A 14,045-nucleotide genomic window follows, 5' to 3' on the forward strand; every position below is an offset into this window, starting at 1 on the left:
TTGCCTCAGGGGTAACCGTCACCTGAGCACACCACACTCTAAAAGAAGGAAATTATAGTCAAGCTGCTCAAAGATTATTTTTTACAATCTTATTGGGTATTTACAATTGGCGGTCGGACAGTAAGACTATCTAGCCGCAGTTATATACATCTCAGTGGTAGGGTACGTGCTTTAGCCTGGTGGGGAATTAGGATAAAGCATGTAAAATATACAAATATGGGATCTTGTAACCTTGCTTATTCACCCACCTATGAAGGTTAAACCGGAATTTTTAACATGTCAAGTGTTTGGGGTAAGTTATTGAAGATAATGGAACGCAACATGCGTGGACTTAAAGCATATTAAGTATGTAAACTTGAGTCCTCGTCCCGACGTGGTGCAGCTCTTTTCAGGACCATCTCAATGAAGGTAGACGAATAAGTTTGAGTGGCGTTTATAAAAGTAGAAAAGATCACAATATGAAGATAAAGTTGGAATTCAAGAGGACAAACTGGGGCAAATATTCATTTATAGGAAGGGGAGTTAGGGATTGGAATAACTTACCAAGGGAGACGTTCAATAAATTTCCAGTTTCTTTGAAATCATTTAGGAGAAGGCTAGGAAAACAACAGATACGGAATCTGCCACCTGGGTGACTGCCCTAAATGCAGATCAGTATTGATTGATGATTCATTGATTGAACTGCACATCGATGGCTTACTTCTAAAATCTCGTATCTCCCAATGCACTTCCTATCTATTTTCTTCCTTAAGACTGGTCACGCCTCCTGTACATATGGATGTACAGTCCATCAGAAAAATTTTCGTTGTGTTCATATTCCTAAGGTGATGTGTAAAGGAAAAGGAACGTTAAATACGTTAAACGGTAGGAGTGCTTAAACTCACCATGAAAACAACATCCCTACAATACTGTATGGTAAGGTCCAATTTCCTTTGCACATCTGCACAGGAAAATGAACACTACGAAAAAGGTTCTGACGGATTGGATATAAAAATGTGGATGGGAGGCGTGACCCGTCTTAAGTAATATAGTGGTTTGGAAGAACATTGTAACATACGAGGTTTTAGAAGTAAGCCGACGATATACCATATACAAGCACTTCGACCATGGCAACTAATACCCCTAACCATTACACTGCAGAGGTGGACACATGTTAAGGAAAATGAATCGATAACATCTGTTTCCATGTAGACATGGCCGTTAAATACAGTCTGATGAATGACCAAGACACGGTAATTTGCATACCAGGAAGAAAATTGTTTGAGATTTCGTGATAAATTTGACACCGTTTTCCATTAAATTTACTATTGTATTGGTTACGGGTCACGATATTTTATTGCGTATGCTGAGTGTCTTCAATGGGGAAGATGGCGTCGTCCAGCACGGTAATGCGACCTAGAATTGTCCTATAATGGATGGAAGACTTTCAAGCGTTTCCCTGGAACCTAATTTCCGGGACTTGATTACAATTAATTGTATATCCGTGGATAAGCTCAATCATTGCGTTCGCTCTATGGATTCCCAGCCACTGCTGGAAACTTGGGTTCGGATACCCGTGACAACCTACCAGCATCATAATGTACGTGCTTCCAACCGGTAAGTCATGCCACGCACAAGGAGTGTGTCCCTAAATTTCCCCCACGTAATCTCCATCCTCTCTTGACTCTACCGGATTAAGGCTGGTGACTAGTCGAGCTTGAAGGTGGTTTTCATGTTGACCTGCCAACCGTAGGGACACTCATTGATGAACATTGTGGAGCCCACCAAGTGCCCATTTTACTCAATGTTGGCAGATGGATTTCCAAAAACAAGAAAACGAATGTTTTATAGGATATCCAGTGGAGATAAGTAGGGACTGTAGCACGAAACTTTCTATTTCTTTTATACGCAACACGATAATATTCTCCTAGTCCTAGTATTTAGAAGAATGCCCCCACGTGCGTCTTATCATCGATCAGTCTACAAGAATGTATGAATGACACTGGATAATAACAGTAATATAATAACAATAATAATAATAATAATAATAATAATAATAATAATAATAATAACCGAACCAAACCTCTGGTGCAACAAAGCCGAAGGGCCATGGCCTACCAATCCCGATGACCTGCAGATTAGGAGGTGTGGTGTGGTCACACGACAAATCATCTCGGCCGTGAATAATAATAAAAATAAATAAATAAATAAATAAATAAATAAATAAATAAATAAATAAATAAATAAATAAATACATAAATAATAACAATAATAATAAAACAGTAACAATGATAAGTGTATCAGGATATCGTAACTGTTCAGTAAAATACGTCGTCCACCCAAAACGGTCCCTGTCATAATGAGTCATTCCTTATTAAACTTGCTTCACGAAGTGATTGAACTCAATTTAGCCGGTGATCGTAATAATATGGCTAATTTATATATATTTATTAGAAACTTGTATGTTACTGCCCATTTCTAGTGAGAATATATGCTCTTCTATTCATCTCATTTGACTCCGAATCCGAAACTGGTTCATATCGTCGATGAAGGAACCAAACTTCGTATGTCAAAATGCTCTTCCTATCCAATATATTCCTTGAATCTGGTCACGCCTTCGAGCCACATATGGATATGCAGACCATCAGAACACTTTACACCTTCGCATAGGAAAATGAACGCAAAGGACATTGTTTTGATGGACTGCATATCCCTATGTGGCTGAGAGGCGTGACCAGTCTTGAGGAAAACAATGGGTAGGAAGAACACTGTGACATACGAGGTTTGGTTTCTTTAACGACGATATGTGAAATCAGTTTTCATTTGCAAGTAGTTTAAAGTCGCATTCACAGAAATCTAAGTTAAGATACGCCTCCTGCATTTGTCTGGTCAGAAACTGAGTAACTACAGAAAATCATCTTCAGGGCTTTCGATATGGGGTTCAGCTCCATCACCATCCAAATTCAGGCTCACGAGAATATCTATACGACCTCACACCACTGCTCGCTACTTTGCTGGCGGAACCCAGTGGTTACAATGCACTACGGTATGTCTTTGCTTCGTTTCGAAAATATTAAAATGACTGGGATACGAGCGACGTTAGTAAAGCCATTCCTTATGCAGACAGTCCCTAATGATTTCTGTGAAAGTGTTGTACGTAGTGTCGGTTAGTGCACACATTTTAGTGAGCCTGGTTGACTGATATGTAGCAGCAACTTCTGGCTCTGTGAGGAAAGCCACGGCCTCATTTCCCATGTGTGCCTCTCATTATTATAAGGTAGGTAAGTGTTAATCTGCCCGAAGGCAGGTTCGAACCTCCGCAGAGGTGTTCCTGAGCCGGAGTTTACGTGCGGTAGGGTGGCCAGTTCCTTTCCGCTCCTCCATTCCCTTACCCCCCACCAACAGCGCGTGGCAACCCATCCAACTCCTGACCACGCCCGATGTTGCTTAACTTCGGAGATCTCACGGGATCCGGTGTTTCAACATGGCTACGGCCGTTGTCTCATTATTATTATTATTATTATTATTATTATTATTATTATTATTATTATTATTATTATTCCTTTATTTGCATGGCGTGACGAAGGCTATGAAGCCTGCTACTCTGCCAAACCATGTCTTATAATGGTCGTACAGTTTAACAATATATTACCCATATTATATTGGGTTGTAAACCCCTTGCGATCCGGATTTATGCAACCCACCGCGCTTACTACAGTTCTGAAATACATCGGTCACTCTCCCTAATCCCGTCTAATATAACGAGACGTGTGTTTACGGGCTAGAAGACAGAAAAATCGTGAGCACCACCATTAATTCATTATGCGTACCCCGAAAGAAACTGTAAAAATGAAATGTCGTATGTATTTTGGTGCCGGGATATCCTAGGACGGGTTCGGCTCGCCAGGTGCAGGTCTTTCTATTTGACGCTCGTAGGCGACCTGTGCGTCGTGATGAGGATGAAATGATGATGAAGACAACACATACACCAAGCCCCCGTGCCATTGGAATTAACCAATTAAGGTTAAAATCCCCGACCCGGCCGGGTATCGAACGCGGGACCCTCTGAAACAAAGGCCAGTACGCTGGCCGTTCAGGCAACGAGTCGGACAAAGAAACTGTAACACGTGCACATATACAAGGGACGCGTACCTTATTATAGGAGGTGCACACACAGACCATGAAGAGGTATTGTATAGGCTGGGATTTGCCCGCTGCATCTCAAGGCTCACAGTAGCTCACATGGCAGGGTAGTGGTCGGAGATGAGATAGTGGGTAGTTGTCGAGAGCGCGGAGGTAGAATCCTAAGCATGTACTCTTTTTTTTACAGCCAATTGCCAGGGATGTGGCAAAAGATGTGTGCTTAAGAGTTTGTACAGATATAATTGTTTATTTGGCCCTGTAAAGGGCCGTTGGTATCGTGGCATTGGGTAAATCTCCAACCGCGCCCCTACCAAGTTTGCTATTGCTAGGCCTGACATGCAGCGGGCAGTTCCCAGCCTATATATTACCTGTTCCTATACTGAGAGTCAACTCAAGACCTTTGCGGTCCCTTCGATTTTAGTCAGACTTCTGATCGGTGAAAAGGCTTCCGCAGCGCCAAATAGTTCCCTAGGTCTGCTACTTGTTCCTGAAGTCAGGAGCTTTCTTCAGTTTGGTTAGATATTCTGGTGAACGGACTTGACGAATTAAAGTATTTTGCCCTGTATAAATATTGAAAAATATATCACATGTATGTTATTCGGGTTCGTCACCAACTCTTATATTTCATACGTAGATGGCTATGAATAGTTATTGTTCTCAGTGCTGTATGTGGCAAAATAATAATTATTTAATATGATATTGATACCTTATTGCACTGCGTACTGCGTAAGCTTTGTTCGTGTTCATTCCATTACTGATAAGTTCGCACAATATGTGCGACGTTGAAGATGGATCCAAGAAAACTGTTGGCAATACTGGTTGCAAAGCATGTTCAGTATTCATAATGGCTGCCAGATGTGAGCGAGACATGTGTGATGCTGTGACCCTTGAGTCTCCTGTGAAATACTTTAAAGCTAACAAAAGTGGAGACGAATTATGTAAGAAATCTAAACCAAATTGTTTTAAACGTTTACAGTAGCCTACGAGATGGGAATCCGCTGCGGTCTGTGGAACACGTGAAACATACGGCGCAGCTGACCGGCGTTTCTGTGTACAGCGCTAGCGTGAAATTTAAACTCCACGGAAAATCCAAGTTTTCAGCGAAAGGTCGATGTGTCAGCTCAGTTCAAACTATGCACTCTTCGTAAATAAAACAGGAAGGGCCTTAAAACGATAAGGGAGTAGGATCCTTGGCGTATTCGATGATAATAATAATAATAATAATAATAATAATAATAATAATAATAATAATAATAATAATAATAATAATAATAATAATTTGTACTTTACTTTTTATTCCTAACCTGCAGAAATGTTGTCATGAGGGGATCATGAGTTCGTTTTTACCTTCCGAATGACGAGACTACAATATTTCGATGGCTTACTTATAAAACCCCGTATCTCTCAATACACTTCATATCTATTTTCTTCCTTAAGACTGGTCACGCCTCCTAGTCACATATGGATGTACAGTCCATCAGAACAATCTTCGTTGTATTCATATTCCTATGGTGATGTGTAAATGAAAAGGAGCGTTAAATACGTTAAACTGTAGGAGTGCTTAAATTCGCAATAAAAACAACATCCCTACAATACTGTATGGTAAGGTCCATTTTCCTTTGCACATCTGCACAGGAAAATGAACACTACGAAAAAGATTCTGACGGATTGCATATAAATATATGGATGGGAGGCGTGACCAGTCTTAAGTAATATAATGGGTTGGAAGTACATTGTAACATACGAGGTTTTAGAAGTAAGCCGACGATTTACAACATTCCTGGAAACATTGTATTTTGCAATCCTACTTACGGGTGGGTTTTTCAGCTTTTCGAACTGTGAGAAACTGCCACTGACAGTCGTTGCACGAGAGCGGAATCGTACACTTATGTTGTAAGTCTCTACGTGCCTCACACAAATTGCATTATGAAATAAAAATAAACCTTGCTTCTCTTGCCTCGGTATTCGTGAGTAATCTGTAGATTTTACATGGTCAATAAAGGAATAAATAGGTACGGTATGGTACGTAATCAAAGTACAACTATGTGAAAGGAAGTGATTTCGTTTGATGCTTCACTATTTCAGAATGGAGTACTTGTCAGATAGACGCACGGCGTTAATGATAAGCTGGTTGTGGCGGAGATGGAGAATGGAGACGGGAAGGGGAACAGGGGACGTGCTCACATGCGGAAGGATACTTTTCCTAAGCTCTTGAGTTGAATTTCAGTATAGTCTTTGTGTATACCTTATGTTGTAAGCTACGTGTCCTTCGTATCAATGAATTTAAAGGCGGGTTGCATAAAAGGAGATCGCAAGGGGTGGATAGACCACCCGCTTTACACACTATGATAATAAACTGTACACATATTTGTAAAAAAAAAACACATTAAAGGAAAGAATAAAGTAACATACAATGACATAAAATAAAGAAATATGCGCCAATTTATCAATAAAAGCAAATATAACACGAAGCGTATGGCGCTCTTTTTGTTGGGGTGGGGGGGGGGGGGGCGGCAACTGGCCTTCTCAGTGAATACTCAACATATGAACGTTTGTGGGAGACACCTCTAGCTTCTGAAAAAGAAAAAATCCATTATTCACTTCAGATTTATCTCCCTTACTTCAATATCAATAGAAGGCTAAGGATCTTTTGCTTGATAACTTATTTCTTCTTACAAAATACCGTTGATCAAAACTGAAAATTGACTGGATTATCTTCTCTCGCTGTACACCTATCTTGATAAAATGTACATCCTATGCACCTGAAATGATCCGTTTGCATTAATTTCATGACTAGCTGGGATTTACTGTAACCCTTTGTGTTCTCATTCCAATCAACATGTACAGTACAGAGTTGTGTATTGTACCTACTACAACTTCCCCAGTTTAAAATGTTGACACGGTCAGCAGTTTCCCCGTCCGTTGGATGAAAGTGAAGGAGATTTTCTTATTGCACGACGAATGATCTCAATTCATTGCATCTCTTCATTTTAGACTGAATATTCTATATCGTCTCCACAGAATTTTAATCCTGAATGAAAATGCTATCTGACAGTATTATCCGCACGTGCAGATGTTATCGTTAGATTTAGTGACGGCTCCTCTGCCTTTATACTGAGAGGAAGCAGCTCTCCGTTAGAACGAATAGCGATAATGTCGAATTTATAGGCCCACTGCAGTGTATCCCTGGTATAAAAGCAATATTATTCGCCCGGGGGTTAAATTATTCACACACACGCTGCTCGCAATACGACTCAGAGTCTGGGTGATGTCATTTGGGCAATGGGAAAATAAAGCAAAAGTAAGTAAGTGCATGCCCTCCTCTTCCTACCCAAGTCGCAACCCTCCCGAAAGACCATGGCCTACCAAACGACCGCTACTCAGACTGAAGGCCTGCAGGTTATGAGTTGACGTGTGTGGTCAGCACGACGAATCCTCTCGGCCGTAATTCTTGGCTTTCTAGACCTGATCAAATATCTATCACGTAAGCTAATATATCGTCGTTGCCGGGACAAAACCTCCTATGTGATAATATGTTTGAAGATATACTGACCCGCAGCACATAAATGATGAAGAGTGAGAATGCCTTGACAGTATTCACACAATATTGTACCTTAGATGGCAGAATCTTACCGGCCAAAGTTCTAAACTGAAATATTTCATATAGGAGGTTTTGTCCCGATATATATCCTTTTTAAGCCACCTGTTCGCACGATACACCGGATATAATAATAATAATAATAATAATAATAATAATAATAATAATAATAATAATAATAATAATAATAATAATAATAATAATAATTCTTCAGTCTGACGAAACTAATTTTGAGTAACAAATTTATAAACTACCTGCAAAAAATATGGTATCAATATTAAACCTGAAAAATAAATTTACATTTTATTTAATGAAGATGATATAAGCCGGTACAAAAGAAATTGACAGACGGTTAAGGCGCTGGCCTTCTGATCCCAACTTGGCAGGTTCGATCCTGGCTCAGTTTGGTGGTATTTGAAGGTGTTCAATAATAATAATTATTATTATTATTATTATTATTATTATTATTATTATTATTATTATTATTATTTTACTTTTTTATTTCCCCTCCTAAATTCAGACTCATTGTACGCATAATTGGATCGGTTATTTGGGAAGTCACACATGCCCACTACTGCGAGTTCTGTAAAAAGCGGAAATAACTAACTGCTGTACAGCTTCTAATGTTTGGAATTTGTGTTTTATTTTATACCAATTATTTATCCTATCTTTTGTAATAATAATTTTGATCATTTAAAAATAAGTTCTTAAAATGAGCGATATAGGCACTGAATGTTACTGGACATGTGTTAGTTCCCTAATAAATAAACTCTTGTTAGCAAAAACATAAACATACAAGGCAATTTAATGCTTACCAATATTTAAGCACACTATATATCACACTTTAATTATGTAATTAAGTTTCATATTTAAATTGCCTACCATTAAAGTCAAAATTCAGATCATTTTCCAACATTGTCAGTCTTAACAATATCACTCATTACAGTTACTTAAGGACATCCACACTCTTAATAATAACGTCTCGTCATGCCTGTTAAGTTCCTCAGATATATCCTATCTATTAAAAAGGCTAGAAGAATATTTTCTTCAAGGTCCCAGCAAAACCTTTATGATGAGGCGGACATCTATACTGGCTCTCTGAATGATGGGAACATATATGCATTAAAGTTATTTTGTCCGAAAATGGACATGCGTGGTTTCTCAAATAATAGATTCAATTGTTTATAACAGTGACGTTTGTAATCAAGTTATTTTCATATAGACTTTTTGATTTCCTAAATGTATTCATAACCACGATGCCAATAGATTCTTGGCAAGCTATCTCATTTCATTCGTTTCCCATTGCACTTGTACTTCTTGAGATATTTGCTTCTAAACGTTTTGCTGTCAACGTAATGTTTATGATCAAAATACAAGTAGTTTTAAGCATAGCCATGTTTTTATGTAGGCCTTGTCTTTGACTGTGAATTAATTCTTAATGATTAATTCAATCTGTTTTTTATAACTCTTAGATTCTTCAGTCTGACGAAACTAATTTTGAGTAACAAATTTATAAACTACCTGCAAAAAATATGGTATCAATATTAAACCTGAAAAATAAATTTACATTTTATTTAATGAAGATGATATAAGCCGGTACAAAAGAAATTGACAGACGGTTAAGGCGCTGGCCTTCTGATCCCAACTTGGCAGGTTCGATCCTGGCTCAGTTTGGTGGTATTTGAAGGTGTTCAAATACGTCAGCCTCGTGTCTGTAGATTTACTGGCAAGTAAAAGAACTCCTGCGGGACAAAATTCCGGCACCTCGGCGTCTCCGAAAACCGTAAAAGAGTAATTAGTGGGACGTAAAGCAAATAGCATTATTATTAAAAGAAATTGAAGTTTAAGTAAGTTGTTTCTTTTTCGGGTATAATACTGTTACCTAACGTTACCTGATAACGCTCCACTGGACGATGTCTTATAACTAACACCTTAGACTTTCGATCTGGAACGATGTTTAAAAAAAATATTGTTGAAATATTACTTTGTATTTATATACATTTTAATTCTGTAAAGATCATATTTATAAGTATCAGTGAAATGTGTAATTAAATACCTCATCACAGTTATAAAATTCCTGAGTCAAAACTGAAAAAAAATGACTTCAGATATTACAAAACGCTCGATTTTGTACCATTCACAATTTTTTATTAAATGTTTTCCTCTACAATGCGTTTCAGAGTCTTTCCTCCATCATCAGATGATGAAATTGTGACTTAGGTTTTGCAACAGTTTTAATTATTCATAAAGAGTAGTTTTGTTTATGATTCGTATATTACAAGACAAAGTATGACAAGGTACCGAGGTATAATACGTTGATGATACTGAGGGATTATAGTGTCAACAACAGGGTATTACAAGCAGTCAAAGCACACAGTAAAATGTCTGGGAGGGATTTATTGGGTGGATATGCTGTAGACAGCTTGTCTGCCCACGACTTGGTATTAAAATCAGAATGTACTGAAAACCTACAATGTAAAAACACGAATCTTGAAAAGAGTCGCGGTGGGTATGGTATGAAAATGAGCAATTTATAGACTCAATTGATATTACTTGGAATGGTCCGGCTCCATGGCTAAATGGTTAGCGTGCTGGCCGTTGGTCACAGGGATCCCGGGTTCGATTTCCGGCAGGGTCGGGAATTTTAACTATAAATGGTTAATTCCGATGGCACAGGGGCTGGGTGTATGTGTCGTCTTCATCATCATCCTCATCACGACGCGCACGTCGCCTACCGGCTTCGCATCAAAAGACCTGCATCTGGAGAGCCGAACTTTTCCTTGGACACTCCCGGCACTAAAAGCCATACGCCATTTCATTTCATTTCACTTGGAATTAACTATTGGGGGATAAAATCCCAGGTAGGAAATCGACGGCTTACTTCTAAAAACTCGTATGTTCCAGTGCACTTCCTATATATTATATTCCTTAAGACCGTTCACGCCTCCCAGCCACATATGAATATGCAGCCCATCAGAACGATTTTCGTTGTGCTCATTGTCCTATGGGTGTGTGTAAAGGAAAATTAACCTTAAATACTTTATACTGTAGGAGTGCGTAATTTTGCTTTCAAACAACATCCCTACAATACGGTACGGTAATGTCTATTTTCCTTTACACACTAGCAGAGGAAAATGATCAAAACGAAAATTATTCCGATGGACTGCATATAAATATTCTTAAGGCATATATGGATAGGAAGAGCATTGGGACATACGAGGTTTTAGAAGTAGGCTATCGATATGGTGGTTGAATGTTTTGCATTAGAAACGCATCAAAGTGATTTCCTTCAGCGCCAGATCTGTATTAATATAGGCCCAAGGAGGCTTAAATGTTACACATGTATTTAAGAAACATAGTGATAATTTACATTAACAGATTAGAAATCTAATTTCATATAGGTTAGGTGCTATAAACTGGAAATTGGAAACCAGTTTTCTCGCAAATGAAAACCGTGCACTGTTCTTCGTCGAGCGGCATTGCAACTGGCTACTCAACAAGGTGGCCAAGGTCCAAATCCCGCTAAATGCAATGGGAATATGAAATTAAAATATAGATTTCTTTCTCTTAATCCACGAAAAACTGGAGGTTCCGTGGCTATGATCACTATACCAGCAATTACATATATCTACATGTTTCCATGCTTACTATAGAGGTCACACATAGATGACGTATATTACAGGTCAAGCAAAAGCCAGAAATCAACTTTAGACTGGAGTAATTGTAAAATAATTGAAGTGTGTTGACAAAGACGTAATGTTTTAGTAACTGAGAAGTTAAATTCACTCCACGACGGGACTGGAAAACTGTGTCGTTCGGAATTTCGATTTTAAAATCAATGCATTTCCAACAGCCACCATAAAAATGATTTTTCCTTCTGGTACTTCCTGCACTTAATCCAGACTAATCCTGTACTGGTGGCCATGATAATTTTAACACAAAGAAGGCGTCTGATTGGCCTAACATGTGAAAAATGCATTGTTAATTGGAGGACAAAATCATGGTCATTGTTGCAAATAACGTTTCTGAGAAGAGGGTCAGAGAGCCTCCATTACGTATATGAAGAGGGTCGTTCGTGGTGGTAGGTGACTATAATATACAGCAGCCATACCTAGAGGTTTTCGGGTACGACAGAGGCAGCCTTGTGGACTAGAGAAACTGTGAATTATCCTTCCATGACATTAGCGCTTTTACTGGGAGGAATGTGGCACAGTAATTTTTACATAGAATCAGGGGCTTTGAGGATATACGTATCTATCGGCAATCCTAGCTGAAAAGGTGCTTACAATGCCACTCATAGAGTCGTTAACAGAATGAGGTCACCTTTTATGGCGTCCCCCAATTCTGTCTTTAGCATCGCGACGTTGACATCAGTGTCTAGCGGTACCATGGCAACAAAATTGGAAACCCTTGAGTTATAGTACGGATTCTCATTCAATTCTAGTATTTCTGGTGCGTCGATCAGCCATCGTTACATCTCTGATGTGTTGCAACCTGTTGCTGACCTAATCCTTAGGACCTAGCTGGTGCCATTTTCCATCAAGGCAAAGATGAATTGCACGTGGTATACAACGTGCGATCTACAGCATGCTAGATGGTGACCATTTTCCACTTCAAAATTCTTCCTTTGCTCACATATTCATGGAATGTATCCTGTTGAGTACGGTCGGTTTATTATCATTCAACGACTGGCACATCACAGGCAATCTGCCTCATAGAAAATAAACTTTGACAGCATGTCGAGGCCTCACGAGAAGACAGATCACAGATGTCTTTCATCCTAACCTGCACCAAGCAGCAACATTTATTACCACCCGTAGAATGTCTACGAGATGCTGTATTCTGCATATTTTTCACGTTAAGTATAGATGTAACTTTTCATCTTCGTACCATAAAATCTTTTTAAAAGAGAGTTTCTGGACTGCTGTTGTCCTTCCTATCGTTGCAATAGCAAGCAGTGAAGCGGGTGCTGCAGATACATACTCCGCAGTAGAATTGGTGCCCTACCTGGTTCTAGAAGCTTTCATTGTGGTACACGGAATGGCTACACGCAATAATCTATAGGGTATTCGGAGATGTTGTCGAGTGTTGCAGGGACTGTAAAGAATTTGGGAACTCAGTTTACTGAAACTTCATGTGATAGCTCTGTGCATTTCTCAGGGTATAAACAGCTGTAGCATGTAAACATTCAGTGCTCCAATATGTATAGCAGTGGGACGGCACGTATTCTAATGACGAACTAATAATTATGTTATAGATTTTATGCCCCCCTGACTAATTTGTATGGTGTCCGGAGTCGCAGAGGTGCTGGAATTTTCTCCCGTGGGAGTGCTTTTCGTGCCATTTACATTCCATAATGTATTTGTGTATGTGTGATGATCACTAATGCACAATAATCTTTGCATTGTTACAAGTAAAAACAAAGTATTAATTAAGTTGATTAGTTAACTGGGGGTAAAATATGGTGGACAGACTGTGGGCAGACTCATGGTGGCACGATGGTTCTCAGTTATTGAAAAAATAATTATGTAAATCAGTTTTCAGTAGAGTCAAAGGCACAGAAAAACTACTATCAATAGCTAACTCCTGAAATGAAAATGCTGAGTATTTTACGTTAACAGTGAAAAATTACAATGCATGGAAGTAACATAAACAGGGTAGAAGCAAGAAAAATTATTTGCCAGTAAATGAGAAAATATAGAAAGTGCAGAACATACTAAAATATAAATAACTACTTTACCAGCTTTGAGGAGAGGAGATAGCAAGAGCGTACCCCTTAGTAACAATTTTTGAAGGAAGAGAGGCTCATAGGTTGAATTTTATTGAAGTTAAAGAGGTAAGAATAACAGCAAAAAGAATAAATGCACTATGTTGAATAGTATATTTAGTACAGAATGGAAGAGGCCTGGAAGGTTGTGTAAATTATTCGTAACCGTCGAGAGCTTATAGATTGAAACAAAAAAGGACACAAGAGCGTACCAGAGGGACCCATATATAGCGGATGAGCGTATATGGAGTGGAGTAGAAAGTTTAGAAAATGTAGTTGGATGTAGTTTCTTCACGTAACACTTATTTTAACTTTTTGTGAAGGGAGTTATAGATTTTGTTAGTTCATAAAGAAGACTAGATTGTTCATGAAATAGACTATATATTTATTCATTTATTTTAATTAATTAACTATACATCTAATTAATTCATAGCTAGGAGTAAAACTTTGTTTTCAATGGGGAAAACGGCTTCAAAGCTGATAAGATAAGATAAGATAAGATAAGATGAGATAAGATAAGATAAGATAAGGCAATAATACCGATCTCCCATAATCGCG

The sequence above is a fragment of the Anabrus simplex genome, chromosome 2, assembly GCF_040414725.1.
Source record: "Anabrus simplex isolate iqAnaSimp1 chromosome 2, ASM4041472v1, whole genome shotgun sequence".
Classification (NCBI taxonomy): domain Eukaryota; kingdom Metazoa; phylum Arthropoda; class Insecta; order Orthoptera; family Tettigoniidae; genus Anabrus; species Anabrus simplex.